The sequence below is a fragment of the Scylla paramamosain genome, chromosome 25 (assembly GCF_035594125.1).
Source record: "Scylla paramamosain isolate STU-SP2022 chromosome 25, ASM3559412v1, whole genome shotgun sequence".
Lineage (NCBI taxonomy): Eukaryota > Metazoa > Arthropoda > Malacostraca > Decapoda > Portunidae > Scylla > Scylla paramamosain.
Window position 1 is genome coordinate 17,372,644 of NC_087175.1, and position 15,882 is coordinate 17,388,525.

The 15,882-nt window shown below is 39.9% G+C and overlaps 1 long non-coding RNA gene across 2 annotated transcripts in view; it reads right to left on the reverse strand.

Annotated features, from left to right (window-relative positions):
• LOC135113241 (uncharacterized) overlaps positions 1-15,882 on the reverse strand; it is a 163,308-nt gene that overhangs the window by 79,743 nt on the left and 67,683 nt on the right. The gene's annotated exons all lie outside the window — the stretch shown is intronic.

The following is a 15,882-nucleotide window of genomic DNA, read 5'->3' on the forward strand; positions in this document are numbered from 1 at the left end:
CAAGTTAGGGGTTGGCGGAATAAACGTGTCAGTGACGGTGTTTTTCTCCATTACATTCTCCTCTCCTGCTGCCACTGTTTGCTGTCTCGCTCCTAATTCTGTCTTCCCCTCGACCCTCTTCCTCCTACAAGTGTTCTCTTCAGACTCTTTAAACAACTTCCTTCTCTCTCTCTCTCTCTCTCTCTCTCTCTCTCTCTCTCTCTCTCTCTCTCTCTCTCTCTCTCTCTCTCTCTCTCTCTCTCTCTCTCTCTCTCTCTCTCTCTATATATATATATATATATATATATATATATATATATAATTTCCGCCGCATCCTCCACTCCATTTCTCATATAATAAACCCCACATCTTAAAATTTTCATAGACTCCACATTCCCTCTAATCCACAGTGGCGCGTAAACTTACACTCTGTTACACCTTCACGTCTAGACTAACCTTTCTTCATATTCTTTACGATCTCTGTGATGCTCCACACTCCATTCCACTTTCCACATGCACCCCACATCTCAATCTCAGATACTTCCAATACACTCCACACTACCTTCAATCCACACTATAGCAAAAATCTCCACGTCCAGACTAATTTTCCTCTTCGCTATCTCTTTAACCCATTGACTGTTACGCTTTTTTCTTCCATTGCAATACGAAACAGTTAAAGCCACCAAAAGTAATGCATGGAGTCTTTATAAGCATCTATAAACAGGTAGTCGTAGAACCCACAAGGGGGAATAATATTCTAGATTTAATTCTTACTAGCAGGGAGGAAGCAGTTACGCAGGTAGAGGTTGGAGGACAGCTAGGTAACAGTGACCATAGGGAAATTAGGTACAATTTAGAATGGGAAGAAACAGTTAGAAACAAAAACACTAGTAAAATACCTGACTTTAGGAGAGCAGATTTTGAAGAATTAAAAGGTGCCTCCAAGGAGTGGACTGGCAAAGGATGCAGGGTGAGGTCAGGTCAGGGGCGGAGTTCAGAGAGATAAGGCAGGATGAGAGAGGTGAGGTGAGGCGTGAGGGTGTAGGACAAGAGGAGGGGAGATGTGTCCGGAAGGGAGGAGGAAAGAGGAAGGGGGAGCTAGGTGTGAGTATGTTGGAATGTCAGGTCATGCGGAAATGAGAGAGGTGAGGTCGAGGCGAGTAGATGAGGGAGTGGAGAGGATGGTAGGAGATGAGATGAGGGGACTGGGTGAAGTAAATGTAGATAAATTGTATAAATATTTCGTAGATAAAGTTCATACAGGTCAGTTAGCAAATATCCCGTATAGAACAATAAGATCACAAAAAAATGACCCTAAATGGATGACTGCTAGGTTGAAGCATTATATAGGGCGTAAGAGAAGTATATATAGGAGATTAAGGGCAGGTGAGGAAGTTTTGAGGACACAATATAATGAATTAGTTAGAACAGTCAGGAAGTTAACGAGGAAAGCTAAGGACAATTATGAATTAAAGGTAGCCAGCCAGGCGAAGACGGACCCCAAGGGATTTTATCAGGTATACAGGACGAAGAATAAGGATACTGTAGGTCCATTAAAGGCAGCAGATGGGGAGCTGGTTAGTTCTGGGGAGGAGATTAGTAAACTTCTGAATGATTATTTTTTAACTGTCTTCACCCAGGAAAACATACAGGATATGCCAGATAGTGAACAGGTGTTTAGAGCAGATGAGAATGAGAAGCTGACAGATATTTCCATAACTAGGGAGATAGTGGAACAGGAGATAGATAGGCTAAAAAAGTTCAAGTCACCAGGACCTGATGAAATATATCCCAGAGTACTTAAGGAATGTAAAGAGATTATTAGTGAGCCGTTAGTTTCTGTTTTTAGGAAATCACTGGAGTCGGGTGAGGTACCAGTAATGTGGAGGCAGGCTAATGTAGTACCCATCTTTAAGAAAGGAGATAAAACTTTAGCGTCTAATTATAGACCTGTCAGCTTAACTTCAGTTATAGGTAAAATGTTAGAGTCAATAATAGCGAGGAACATTAGGGAACATTTAGACAAACATAACTTGATAAATCAGTCACAGCATGGCTTCACGAAGGGGAAGTCTTGCCTGACAAACTTGTTAAGTTTTTACAGTAAGGTGTACGAGGCAGTAGATAATGGTGATAGTTATGATATCTTATATCTGGACTTTAGTAAAGCATTTGACAAGGTACCCCATCAAAGGCTCCTGAGAAAGGTTAGGGCACACGGGATAGATGGGAAGGTGTTAGGCTGGATAGAGTCATGGCTTAGTGACAGGCGACAGAGAGTGGTAATAAACGGCTCGAAATCCGAGTGGGGTCATGTAATTAGTGGGGTGCCACAGGGATCAGTATTAGGGCCATTGTTATTTCTAATGTATATCAATGACTTGGATAGTGGAATTAGTAGTGATGTTAGTAAATTTGCGGATGACACAAAGATAGGTAGATTAATTAGGTCAGAATCGGATGCCATCGCCTTGCAGGCAGACTTAGATAGAATGAATGAATGGACGGATAGATGGCAAATGCAATTTAATATCAATAAATGCAAAGTGCTTAGCGTAGGTAGAGGAATTCCACACAATAGGTACATATTAAACAACCAAACTCTGGTAGGTACAGGGTACGAGAAAGATTTAGGAGTTATAGTTAGCTCTGAACTCCATCTAGGGAAGCAATGTATAGAAGCCAGAAACAAGGCAAATAGGGTACTAGGATTTATTTTTAGGAGTGTTAAAAGTAGAAGGCCGGGAGTAATATTAAAGTTATACTTGGCGCTGGTCAGACCTCATCTAGATTACGCTGTGCAGTTCTGGTCCCCACATTACAGGAAAGATATAGGTCTATTAGAATCAGTACAGAGGAGAATGACTAAAAGGATACAGGGGATGAGGAGTATTCCTTACGAGGCGAGGTTGAAGCTGTTGAATTTACATTCTTTAGAGAGACGTAGGTTAAGAGGGGACCTGATAGAAGTCTTTAAGTGGTATAAGGGTTATAACAAGGGAGATGTAAGCAAAATTCTTAGGATCAGCAACCAGGGTAGAACAAGAAATAACGGGTTCAAGCTTGAAAAATTTAGGTTTAGGAAGGAGATAGGGAAAAATTGGTTCTCAAATAGAGTGGTAGACGAGTGGAACGGACTCAGTAATCATGTAGTTAGTGCTAGGACACTAGAGAGCTTTAAGAGAAGATTAGACAAGTTTATGGATGGGGATAACAGATGGAAATAGGTAGGTGTGTTTCAAACAGGGACTGCCACGTGTAAGCCTGGTCGCTTCTTGCAGCTTCCCTTATTTCTTATGTTCTTATGTTCTATAAGAAAAGAGGGGGATAAAAAGAGACAGATTTGGCAATTTCTACCCAGTTTAAAGATTGACATGGATGCAAAACAAGTAAAGATGTCTCACAGTGATTAGTAATTATGGAATGGTGTACCAAATAGTAGGCAAATATACTTCATTCAAATATACTTCATACCAAAAACTCCTTATCCTTCTCATCATTGCTTCCAGATTCTACACTCCAGATCAAACTAAAGCACAACTTCAAACTTGTATCAATCACAGCACCCACATTCGCCTCCCTTCACCACCTCACCATCTCTCTTTCGTCAGGCCGCCCCTGCAGTTTCTCCAGTTCTTTCATCATCATACACAAAACCATCGCTGCTTCTTATCTTCCATCTTCCTCTCTATATTGCTATCTTCCTGCATCTCCTCTTTTCTCTTCCTCGCTATTCTACTGTCCTCCTATATCCTCCTATGCTCTTCTCCTTCTCCCATCCTCCTCTCTTTCCTTCTCTCCTCTTCCGTATCTTCTCCCATTCTCCTCCCTACTTTTCTATCCTTCTTCCTATCATCTTCTGTCTCCTGTCTTCCATTTCTCTTCCCTATCTTTCTGTCATTCTTACTATCCTCTTCTCTCCTCCTCTTCTTCCTATGTTATCCTATCCTATCTTTCTCTAATATCTTCCCTATCCTCCTCTTCTCACTATGTTATCCTATCCTATCTTTCTCTAATATCTTCCCTATCCTCCTTCCATCCCATCGTCCTCCCTCCTCCCACTCCACCTGTCTATCCTTCTACTCTGTCCTCCTCTCCTCCATATCCCGCTATTAATGAACCTTGCACCTCCTCCCACCTGGCTCAACCCACAGCCCATCACCTCATCCATACCCGTCAGTCTGGCTTTCCCCCTCCTCACCTGACGCTGTATTATCCCTCCTACGTCCTCTCCTTCGGGAATTGACTGCTCTCTCTCTCTCTCTCTCTCTCTCTCTCTCTCTCTCTCTCTCTCTCTCTCTCTCTCTCTCTCTCTCTCTCTCTCTCTCTCTCTCTCTCTCTCTCTCTCTCTCTGTTTCGTATTTGATCTTCTAAACCGAATGTACCAATAATTTTATTTTTTTTTTTACGTGAAAAATCAAATCTATCAAATTGCATATATCTCATATTTGCGGGGTGTGGAGAGAGAGAGAGAGAGAGAGAGAGAGAGAGAGAGAGAGAGAGAGAGAGAGAGAGAGAGAGAGAGAGAGAGAGAGAGGCACACAGACATAAAAGAGGACACATACTAGCTAGTTACAACTCAAACACGTACGATTGCCACACACAAAAAAAGTAAATAAATAAATAAAAATAAATAAAAATAGAAACAAAAACCCAGAGACTGAATACGCAAACACAGGAGACACACACACACACACACACACACACACACACACACACACACACACTGTTATCATTCCAAACACGGCCACACTCCCGCATCGTTCGCGCGCTGAGGTAATCAAACAGAAGAGGGTTTCCTAAGCTCGTTAAAAACATGTGTAGAGTTGTGGCGTTTGAGAGAGAGAGAGAGAGAGAGAGAGAGAGAGAGAGAGAGAGAGAGAGAGAGAGAGAGAGAGAGAGAGAGAGAGAGAGAGAGAGAGAGAGAGAGAGAGAGAGAGAGAGAGAGAGAGAGAGAGAGAGAGAGAGAGAGAGATTTATGGATGTTGGTAGATGAATGTTAGGAATCTATTGTGGTGGTGGTGGCGGTGTGGTGGTGGTGGTGGTGGTGGTGTTGGTAGTGGTCGTGGCATCGGCGGTGGTTTTTTGTTAACGTACTGCCTAAAATCCAACACAATTGCGAGTTTTGTTTACTCTCTACCACAACACTTAATCACATTCACTATCACACACCACCACAACACACACACCCCTACACACACTAAAATCACCCTTACCGGCCGCCTCCCGTTCCCCCCCAAACACACACACACACACACACACACACACACACACACACACACACACACCACCACCACTACCACCACCACCACCAACAGTCCAAGTCCAGACAGCCTTCACTCCTCCCGTCTAACTTTTCCTTCCTCCGCCAAGGTCGTCCCCTCGTTCCAGTGGCGTTGGCGTGCTATCAATGCGGGATAAGCCTTCCATTGTGACGCACTCGGGGGAAAATAAGCCATTGTGGTCACACGAGTCACTTCCATCTAATAGGAGTCACTCAATTATGCAGCCACAATGGTAACGAAGGGACGGGGAAAAAATTGTCAGGGATTTAAATGAAGTGACTGGAATTGAGCGGTCGTATAATTTTCTCTTCTGGCATTTCTTTCTTCCTTTTTTAAAACTGATATCCATGCTCATATAATGCAGATGGAGTTCTCGGGGTTGGAGAAATAAGGTGAAGGTTCGTGAAATTATTACGACCTTAAAGGAAAAAGAATCTGTTTCCTTTTAGAGTGCTGAAGATTCATATTCTGAAATGCTCCGCTGTTCTTAACTCTTTCATTGCTAGATGAATATATATTTTTTTCTATGTTCATCTAAACTTAAGAATGTTTATATCCCATATTCTGAAATGCTTTGCTCTCCCATCACGACAGTTAATAACCCTTTCACTGATAGACAAATATCTTTTTCTCTATCTGTCTAAAACTTTTTACACACTTCCTAATGTACTGCAGATTCTTCAATAGCTCTATGGCCGAAAAAAGACAGCGATACCTTCCATTTTTTTTTTTTTGTCTTTTGCTTTAAGATCAGTTATAAAAAAAAAAATCATAACAATAATACTTTAACATTTGTTATAGTATCTATTCTGTCGTTTTAATCGCGTTGATCATAAAACATCACTAAGAGACGAAAACAAAAAGCAAGCTTGACCTAAAAAGTGACAAAGATGGATGAATAATAAACTGTGCATTTTATTCCATACACACACACAAAGAAAATAAATAAATAAATGAAATAAAACAACGCAGCAAAATAACCGCAATAAAAAAAAAAAAAAACATCATGGAGAAACAAAAAATAAAAACGCGCAAGTCCTAAAAGTGAATAACAAAAAAAAAAAAAATTATCAGTACATCTCATTCTACATATAAAAAAAAAAATAACAATAACACAAGGAGAACAATCATAAAACATAAATAGGGAACAAAAATAGCAGCAAGAACTTATTCCTCTCCCCTCTCCTTCTCTTCTTTCCTCTTATTCTCTCTCCCTCTCTACCTCTCCTTCCTCTTCTGTCTTCTTATTCTTCCTCTCTATCTGATCTTCTCTTTTTGACTTCTCCATCTCCTTTCTCCTGTCTCTCTTTCTCTCTCCCCCCTCCTTCACTCTTCTCTTCCTAAAAGTGACAAACAAATACGAAAAAAGAATAACGAACAAAACAGAAAATAAGGAAAGGAGGAAATCGTCTGGCTAGGAAGAAGGATAATGTGCTTCTTTTCTTTTCTTTTTTTTTTTATGCGGATCACTTCGTCTTCATTCGACCTAAGCAGAGGACTTTCAGTGGATGCTGCAGTGGGAGGAGGAGGAGGAGGAGGAGGAGGAGGCCAAGAGAGAGAGAGAGAGAGAGAGAGAGAGAGAGAGAGAGAGAGAGAGAGAGAGAGAGAGAGAGAGAGAGAGAGAGAGAGAGAGAGAGAGAGAGAGAGAGACTGTCAGTGGATGGAAATGATGATGCAAGAAGTTAAGGAAAAAATATAGACGAGGAGAAAATCAAGGTCAGAGAGAGAGAGAGAGAGAGAGAGAGAGAGAGAGAGAGAGAGAGAGAGAGAGAGAGAGAGAGAGAGAGAGAGAGAGAGAGAGAGAGAGAGAGAGAGAGAGGATATAGGGAAAAGACAGAAGCGATATCGATGCAAATTAAGACGATCAAATAAAAAAAGAATCTGAAGGACAAGGAAAAGAAACCAAATACAAAAGAAAAAATAAATAAATAAAAATGGAAGAGACTGATGGGAGGGAGGGGAGGAAAGTAAGAGGGGAAGGAAAGTGTGATGACAGACAGACAGACAGACAGACAGACAGTCCCTCCGTCCCAAAGCTGTCCAATCCCTTCCTGTCAATCTAATTTCGTCTCCTGTCACTTTTCATTTACTTTCTATTCTTAAACTAATTTATAACACTAACTTTTTTTTTCTAGCACACTGAACTCTCTCTCTCTCTCTCTCTCTCTCTCTCTCTCTCTCTCTCTCTCTCTCTCTCTCTCTCTCTCTCTCTCTCTCTCTCTCTCTCTCTCTCTCTGTCTGTCTCTTGGTGGGTGGGAGCGGAGGAGGAAGTGGATGAGAAAGAGGAGCAGGAAAAGGAAAAGGAAGAAAAAGAACAAAAAACATTAAAAACAAAGAATAAAGAAAAAACAAAAAAATATTAAAACAAGAAAAAACAAAAAAATGCATAAAAAATAAAGAAATAGAAATCAACCGTTTCCCCCAGCAAAAAAAAAAAAAAAAAAAAAATTCAAAACGCACTAATTTCAAGCAACAAAATTCCTCCACCACCACCACCACCACCACTACCTTTCTTCCTCCCAGACTTTTACAGTAATACTCCCCCAAAGCAAAAATTCCGAGGCGGGGAGGCGGTTGGGCGTGCAGTGAGTCCCGTGGCCTGCTTCCTCTATCCCCGGGTATACGAGTCGGGCGCACGTCACAATAAATACAACGAGGCGGCAAATATAACACGCCTCAACTCCCACACACTGAGGCTTGGCACGCGCGGCTCTCAGCAAGCTCCGGGCCAAGCAACTGAAGGAAGACTAGGGTAAAGTGTTCGTCTCTTGGGTAAATATAATAACAGATCCTGTATTTCTTTCTATTTAAGAGCAACCTAAACGAGTAAATAAGTCTAACTAGCGAAAGATATGAAAAAAGAAAGACAGAGAAAGCGTTCGTCTCCAGTAAATTTAAAAGTGATCACTTGCATGTCTTTCTATTCAAGGGTAAATTCTTGCTTCCCTTTCGTAAAATCTCTCATCTTCAGTTTATCATACAAATCTGTTTCGCCAAAGGAACGATGAAAAAAAAAATTTTAAGGAAAAGAAATAAGCCTTTGTTTCTCGAGTAAATATGAAAAATTAGATATCGTATGTCTTTCTATTCACGGTAAACTCTTGCTTCACATTCACATTCACACACACACACACACACATTCACACACACACACACACACACACACACACACATAATCAGACAAGACAGATTAAGGCTATCTAACTATATGAAGATATGGAAAAAAAAAGGAAAATTATATGTACCTTTTTACTCAAGGTACACAAGTTTGTATAAGGCTAAACAGATCAATAAGTACACACACACACACACACACACACACACACACACACACACACACACACACACACACACACACACACACACAATTTATAATTCAAACTTCTAGCAAAAAAAAAATAAAAGAATGAAAGAAGATAATTAAACACAGGCTTACAGCGAATCTCCCTCAACCCTAGTGATAAACGGGAAAAAATAAGGGTAGAAAGGAAAAAAGTTGGGAGAATAAAGTTGAAAGGAAAAAATTTAAACCGCGCGCTATTTCATTCACCTCTAAGTACCAATGTGTGTGTGTGTGTGTGTGTGTGTGTGTGTGTGTGTGTGTGTGTGTGTGTGTGTGTGTGTGTGTGTGTGTGTGTGTGTGTGTGTGTGTGTGAATTAAATTCATCTTATGCAGAAATAGCTCATGTTATTAAGGGAATATCCCATTGCATTACCACTCCTCTCTGGCAGCTGAAGAGATATTTGAAAAGAAATAGATGAAAAAAAAAAATAAATAAATCGTTATGCAAAAGGAATGATGAAGTGAATTCCTTCCACATTTGAAAATGAATATAAATAAAGGAAAAAAAATATAAAAAGTGGAATCTAAACTAAACGGAAATATAAAAAGTGGAACAAAAAATGAAACAAGTGCACGTCAACATAAATAACCCGGAATAAAGAAAATCTGGAATATAAATAAACTTTAATATAACAGAAAAAAAAAGTAGAATAAAAAAACCGAGATATAAAATCTGGAATACAAATAAACTCAAATCTAAATAATCTGGAATATAAAAAAAAAGCTAAGATACAGAAAATACCGAAATGTAAAAAAAATAAATAAAGGAAAAAAACTAATACGAGGAAAAAAAAATCGATAAAATAGCACAAAAAAAAAAAATTCAAAGTACCTGGAATACAAGAAACAATAATTTAAAAACACAGGGAATAACAAAATCTGGAATACAAAACCTACTAGCACCACTGCCTCCCCTCCTCCCCAAAAAATAGATAAAGAAAATCAATTCACTAGAACCTTAAGAAAAATGGAATAAAAAATAAAAAAAATAAAAATACAAAAAAATCCAATAAAAAAAAACAACAATCCCCCAAAAAATATCTAAAAAAAAAAAAAAAATTGCAATATAAAAATTTAAAAAATCCCATCAAAATATATCTAAAAAAAATCTTACCGCACAACTAATTACATCCCCACCACACACCTGCTTTCACACCTCCATCAACACCTGCACCGAAACACCTGTACCAACACCTGCAGTAAGTCCACGGGCCCGCCAGACAGCAAGCGAGGGGCGCCGCATCATCGAATCAAATTACGAGCTGAAGGGATAAAGATGAAGGGCGGTTCCTACTGGCCAGGAATTTAGGTGTTGGGAAAAGAACACCTGAAGGGAAAGAATGGGAAGGAAAGGAAAGGAAGGGAAGGGAAGGGAAGGAGGAAGGAAAAAGAAGGGAAGGTAATTGGGAGCGGAAGAGAAGGGAATGGGAAGGGAAGACAAAAGAAAAGGAAAAGAAGAAGGGAAATAGATAAAAAGGAAGTTAGGAAGGAAAAGATAATGGAAAGAAAGAGGATTCATAAAAAGAAAGGAAAGGGAAGACACAGGTAAGAAAAGAAAATGGTGGGAGAGATGGCAAGGAAAGGAAAGGCAAAGGAAAGTAAAGAAGGATAATAAGGAATATAAGGATGATAATGGAACGAAAGAAGAACGAGACTTAAGATTATGGAAAGAAAGGGCAGGAGGAAAAGAGAAAAGAGAGGAAAAGGAGAGAATAAAAGGATGGAAAGGGTAATAGAAAAAGGGAGATGGAATGACAATAGAAGAGATTATAAGGCAGGGAAGAGAAAAGGAAGGAACAGGGAGAAAGGAAGAAAAGAGAGGAGAGGAGGAAAGACGAGAGAGAGAATGGGAAAGAAGGAAAGAGAAGATGACGGAAGAGGAGAGAGGAAGGAGGCAGAGAACAAAACAAAAAAGACGGAAAGGAAAGAAAGAAGAGAAGGATAATGGAAGAAAAAGAAGGGCAGAAGAGGATAAGTGAGAAAGAAAACACGAAGAACAGAAAGGACATTATAATAATTGAAAGAGAGAGAGAGAGAGAGAGAGAGAGAGAGAGAGAGAGAGAGAGAGGAGAGAGAGAGAGAGAGAGAGAGAGAGAGAGGGAGAGAGAGAGAGAGAGAGAGAGAGAGAGAGAGAGAGAGAGATGAGAGAGAGAGAGAGAGAGAGAGAGATGGCGGCTGTCAATAAGCTTCTTAAGAGTGGTACCGAATACAAACTCGCCAAACTAGACCTCCTCCTCCTCCTCCTCTTCCTCGTCGTCTTCGTTATAAGAGGCTCAATGTTTCCCTGGCAAACGATTGTCAAACAGCATTGGCTCCCTCTTCTTCCTCGTCTTCCTCTTCCTTCCTTGCCCTCTTCTTAGTATTTCTTCGTTTTTCTTTCTAGTTTTCTTCCTAATTTTCTTCCTCGTCTTCTTGGTCTTCTTCTTCGCCCTTTTCCTCTTCCCCCTTCTCCATCGTCGTCTTCCCCCTCGTGATCTTCCTCTTCCTTCTTCCCATTCCGCCTCGTTATCTTTCCCTTTGTCCCTGTGCAGTTCTGGTCCCCACATTACAGGAAAGATATAGGTCTCTTGGAATCAGTACAGAGGAGAATGACTGGATACAGGGGATGAGGAGTATTTCTTACGAGGCGAGGTTGAAGCTGTTAAATTTACACTCTTTAGAGACACGTAGGTGAAGAGGGGACCTGACAGAAGTCTTTAAATGGTATAAGGGTTATAACAAGAGAAATGTAAGCAAAATTCTTAGGATCAGCAACCAGGGTAGAACACGAAATAACGGGTTCAAGCTCGAAAAATTTAGGTTTAGGAAGGAGATAGGAAGAAACTGGTTCTTAAATAGAGTGGTGGATGAGTGGAACGGACTCAGTAATCATGTTGTTAGTGCGAAGACATTAGGGAGCTTTAAGAGAAGATTAGACGGGTTTATGGATGGGGATGATAGGTGGAAATAGGTAGGTATATTTCATACAGGGACTGCCACGTGTAAGCCTGGTCGCTTCTTGCAGCTTCCCTTATTTCTTATGTTCTTATGTTCTTTTTCCTCTTTCTCTTCCCCATTCCATAATCTCTTCATTTTTTTTCTCATTTCTTTTCATTTTTTTCTTCGTGGTGTTTGTTGTTCTTGTTATTCTCAGTTATCCAGTTCCCCTCTTCTTCTTTCTGTTTGTTTCCCTACCCACTTTTTATTTATTTTTTTCCTCCTCTACTTTTGTCTTTCCTTTCCTTCGTCTTTCATCGTATTTGTTTCCTGTTCTTTCTAATTTTGCCTTCCTTGTTTTTTTTTTTTCGTTTATTTATATATTTTTTTTCCTTTCTTTTTTTTCGGTGTAATTGTTAGTGCTGAATTTCTCCTTTTTCTTCTTCTTCCTCCTCCTCTTCCTACTCCTATTTCTTTTGTTTTCTCACTTTTTTCTATTTCATTTTTTCTTCTTTGGTTTCTATGTCTTGTTCTTAAAATTTCCTGTTCTTTCACACATTTGTTGCCTTCCTCCTCCTGCCTTTCTTCCTCCTCCTCCTCCTCCTCCTCCTCCTCTTCAATTCGCTTCTCTTCGTCTTATTTATTTTTCTCCATTTAATTTTTCCCATTGTTCCTTTAGCTTATTTTCCTTATGTTCCTTTCTCTTTCACTGTTTCTCCTTATTTCGTCCTCTTCCTCCTCTTCTCTTCTTTTCAACATTCTCTCCTTATTTTCATCCTTCTTCCTTAATTTATCCTTGTATCTGCTATTCCTCATTCACTTTCTTCGCTTTTATCTTTGCTTTTTTTCTTTTTTTCCTCCTTTCCACTCTGTCATCGTTATCGTCTTCGTCGTTATCCTTCTCCCTCCTCCTCTTTCCCTCCTCCTCCTCCTCCTCCTCCTCCTCCTCCTCCTCCTCCTCCTCCTCCTCCTCCTCTTTTCCTCATTTCTTTTACATCCCTTCTCTGCTGATTTTTTTTTTCTACTCCTTCGTTCTCGTTATCATCTGTTGTTGTCGTCCTCGTCCTCCTCCTCCTCCTCCTCCTCCATGATTCCTTCCCTCATTCCTCCTTCTTCCCCTCTTTGCTTCATTTTTGTCTCCTCTTCTTTCGTTTCCTCTTTCCTTTCTCAGCGTCCTAATATCTCTCTCTCTCTCTCTCTCTCTCTCTCTCTCTCTCTCTCTCTCTCTCTCTCTCTCTCTCTCTCTCTCTCTCTCTCTCTCTCCCCTTTTCCTATCCAATTTTTTTTCTCTTTTTCTCCCTCTTCGTTTTTTTTCTATTCTCTTACCCAAATTCCTTTCTACATTCTTCTTTTTTTTTTTCTTCTTCTTCTTCTTTGTCGTTGTGGTTTTCTTCCTGCTCCTTCTCCTATTACTACAATCCAGCTTCCTTCTCCTCCTCCTCCTCCTCCTCCTCATCTTCGTTTTCTTTTCCTTTCCCTTGTCTATTCTTCCTCTTCGTTGGCACTATCCATATCCTCTTCCTCGTTTTTTTTCATTTTCTTTTTTAACCTCCTCCTCCTCCTCCTCCTCCTCCTCCTCCTCTTCAAATAAATTAGTAGGGTTCATTGGAAGAACCTTTGAATTTAAATCAGAAAAGGTTATACTTGCCTTATATAACTCACTGGTGCGCCCTCATCTAGAATACTGTGTACAGTTCTGGTCACCATATCACAAAAAATACATTGAAAAAACAGAAAAGATACAGTGCAGAGTCACAAAGATGATTACAAGACTGCGTATTAAGCCGTATGAGGAACGACTGGAAGAACTAAACCTATTTAGTTTAACAAAGCGCAGGATAAGAGGAGATCTAACTGAAGCGTTCAAAATTTTTAAAGGATACGAGTATAGTAACAATGACGCAAATAAATATTTTACCATTGATCATTCTAACCTAACAAGAAATGATGGATTCACGATTATACCCAAACGTTTTAAATCCCACGAGGCCAAACACTTTTTCTTTAATCGTACAGTAAATATATGGAATAAACTTCCTGCAGAAATCGTAAACAACAATTATATTGAATCATTACAAAATAAAATAGACAAATACTTAAAAGCAAATCCCCAACAAACTCTCATCTTGTCCGAATATTTACTAAATTCACTAATAAACTTTTACTTTACAGACCCCAATTTTATTACAAATTGTATTAATTAACTTTGAGATAGGCGTATAGAGTTCACCGTAGGGTGAATAGTAGAACTTCCTTTCATCCTTTCCTATGAAAATTCCATGTCAGTTTTTCCATACTGCATGGTACTTTTCCCAACTATTTCCATGCCAGCGCAAGCTGGAGGGAGTGGTGGGTGGGGAGGAGCCTTCTGCTATGCTGTCCAGTCTCTCTTCCCTGTAGCTAGTTAGAAGTAGTCACCAAACAGCCTTGTAAGGACCGAAGGGTCTGTTGCTGTTTGGCTTCCCTTTGTATTCCTTTGTATTCCTTTGTATTATTCCTCCTCCTCTTCCTCCTCCTCCTCCTCCCTTGACACTGATCCATCACTGACATCTTCAACACTATTTTTTTTTTCCATGCTTTGGGGACTTACTCTGCCCTGTTCCTCCTCCTCCTCCTCCTCCTCCTCCAAAGATTTCCAAGACGTTGACTGATTACTGCCTCCTCATCTCCCCCCTCCTCTCCGTCTCCCTTTTCTTCCCATCCTCCTTTTATCAGTTTTCCATCTTTGTCTACCATTTATTTAACCTCTCTCTCTCTCTCTCTCTCTCTCTCTCTCTCTCTCTCTCCTCTCTCTCTCTCCTCTCTCTCTCTCTCTCTCTCTCTCTCTCTCTCTCTCTCCGGCACGTTCAAACTTCTATTTTTAATTTCTTTACCTGTTCTAACGTTCCTCCCACACTTTTTCCCTCCACTTCTTCCTTCTTCCCTCCCTCCTTACACTCTCAACCTTTCTTCCCTCGTTCCTTTAGTCCTTTCCTCCCTACTTATTCAAGTACATATCTACCATTTTTCTCTTCCTTCTTCCCTCCCTCCTTCCTTCCTCCCCAAGAGTCTCAATAAAAAAATTCTCATATAGAACAGTATGATTTTTTCTCCAATACGAGAGAGAGAGAGAGAGAGAGAGAGAGAGAGAGAGAGAGAGAGAGAGAGAGAGAAGAGGAGAGAGAGAGAGAGAGAGAGAGAGAGAGAGAGGAGAGAGAGAGAGAGAGAGAGAGAGAGAGAGAAAGGAAAGAGAACAGAACAGAACAAGAGACATCAAGAGGATAGAAATAAAAAGTTACATGATACAATTTCACACATACAGACACACACACACACACACACACACACACACACACACACACACACACACACACACACTGACCATAACAATAACACAATACGGGCTATACAATGCAAGAGAAGACACTACTACACTCATCCACGTGTTTGTCTCCTTTTGGTTACAGGAAGCCATGTCTCCACCTCGCCATCTCAGCAAAGGCAGTGTACCAGTGAGAGGAATAACGGATAATCTCCACTAATGCCAAGGACGAGAGAGATCCGAGGTAAAGGAGACACTAATTGCCTTCGCTTTTGAGAATGTGAGAATGGGAAGCATGGAGGAGTACAATGGAACAAAAAGGAACAACAAGCCAAAACATATTGTATATTTTGCTCTTTATAAGTGTGTCATAAAAGCTGAGAAAGGACGACAATGACGAGAACAAGAATTTTATCAGTTCACTTCTACTGACATGAGGAGCACGAAGGAACAAAAGAGGAACAAACCATAATGTACTGTACCTTTTTCTCATTAAAGACCAGAAATCAAAAACTACATAATCAAGTCATTAATATATATGTAGAGGAGTGAAGCGAAAGCAATGGATTAACCTATTCTTTTCTGTATATACGATGAGCACGAAAGAACACAAACAATGAATAAATTGCACATTATTGCATATTTTGCTTCTTACAGGGGCGTAGTAAAGAAAAATGACAAAAAAAAACCAAGGGAAGAATCTATTCACTCTTACAGAACACAATGAAGATGAGGACGAGAGATTATCTGTTCAGTACCATAGGCAGTTTTCAAAATTAGATGCACAAATTGATAGAATATATTAACGATAGATAGAGATATAATCTTAGTAAATGACTAACTTAAAAATCAATTCTTGAAACCCCTTCATTACTTATTCACTTTCATAGATAATTTCTAGATTTTTCAATGCACCACGCGTTAGACTAAAAACATTTTAAAACTTAATGTGTTGTATGAGTGATTAAAGATCTTTAGACCCTTTACTACAAAAAGAAAAAAAAAAAAAGTTTATAATGCCTTGGTTCTGAAAGAGTACTTCCGAAAAAAAAATAAAA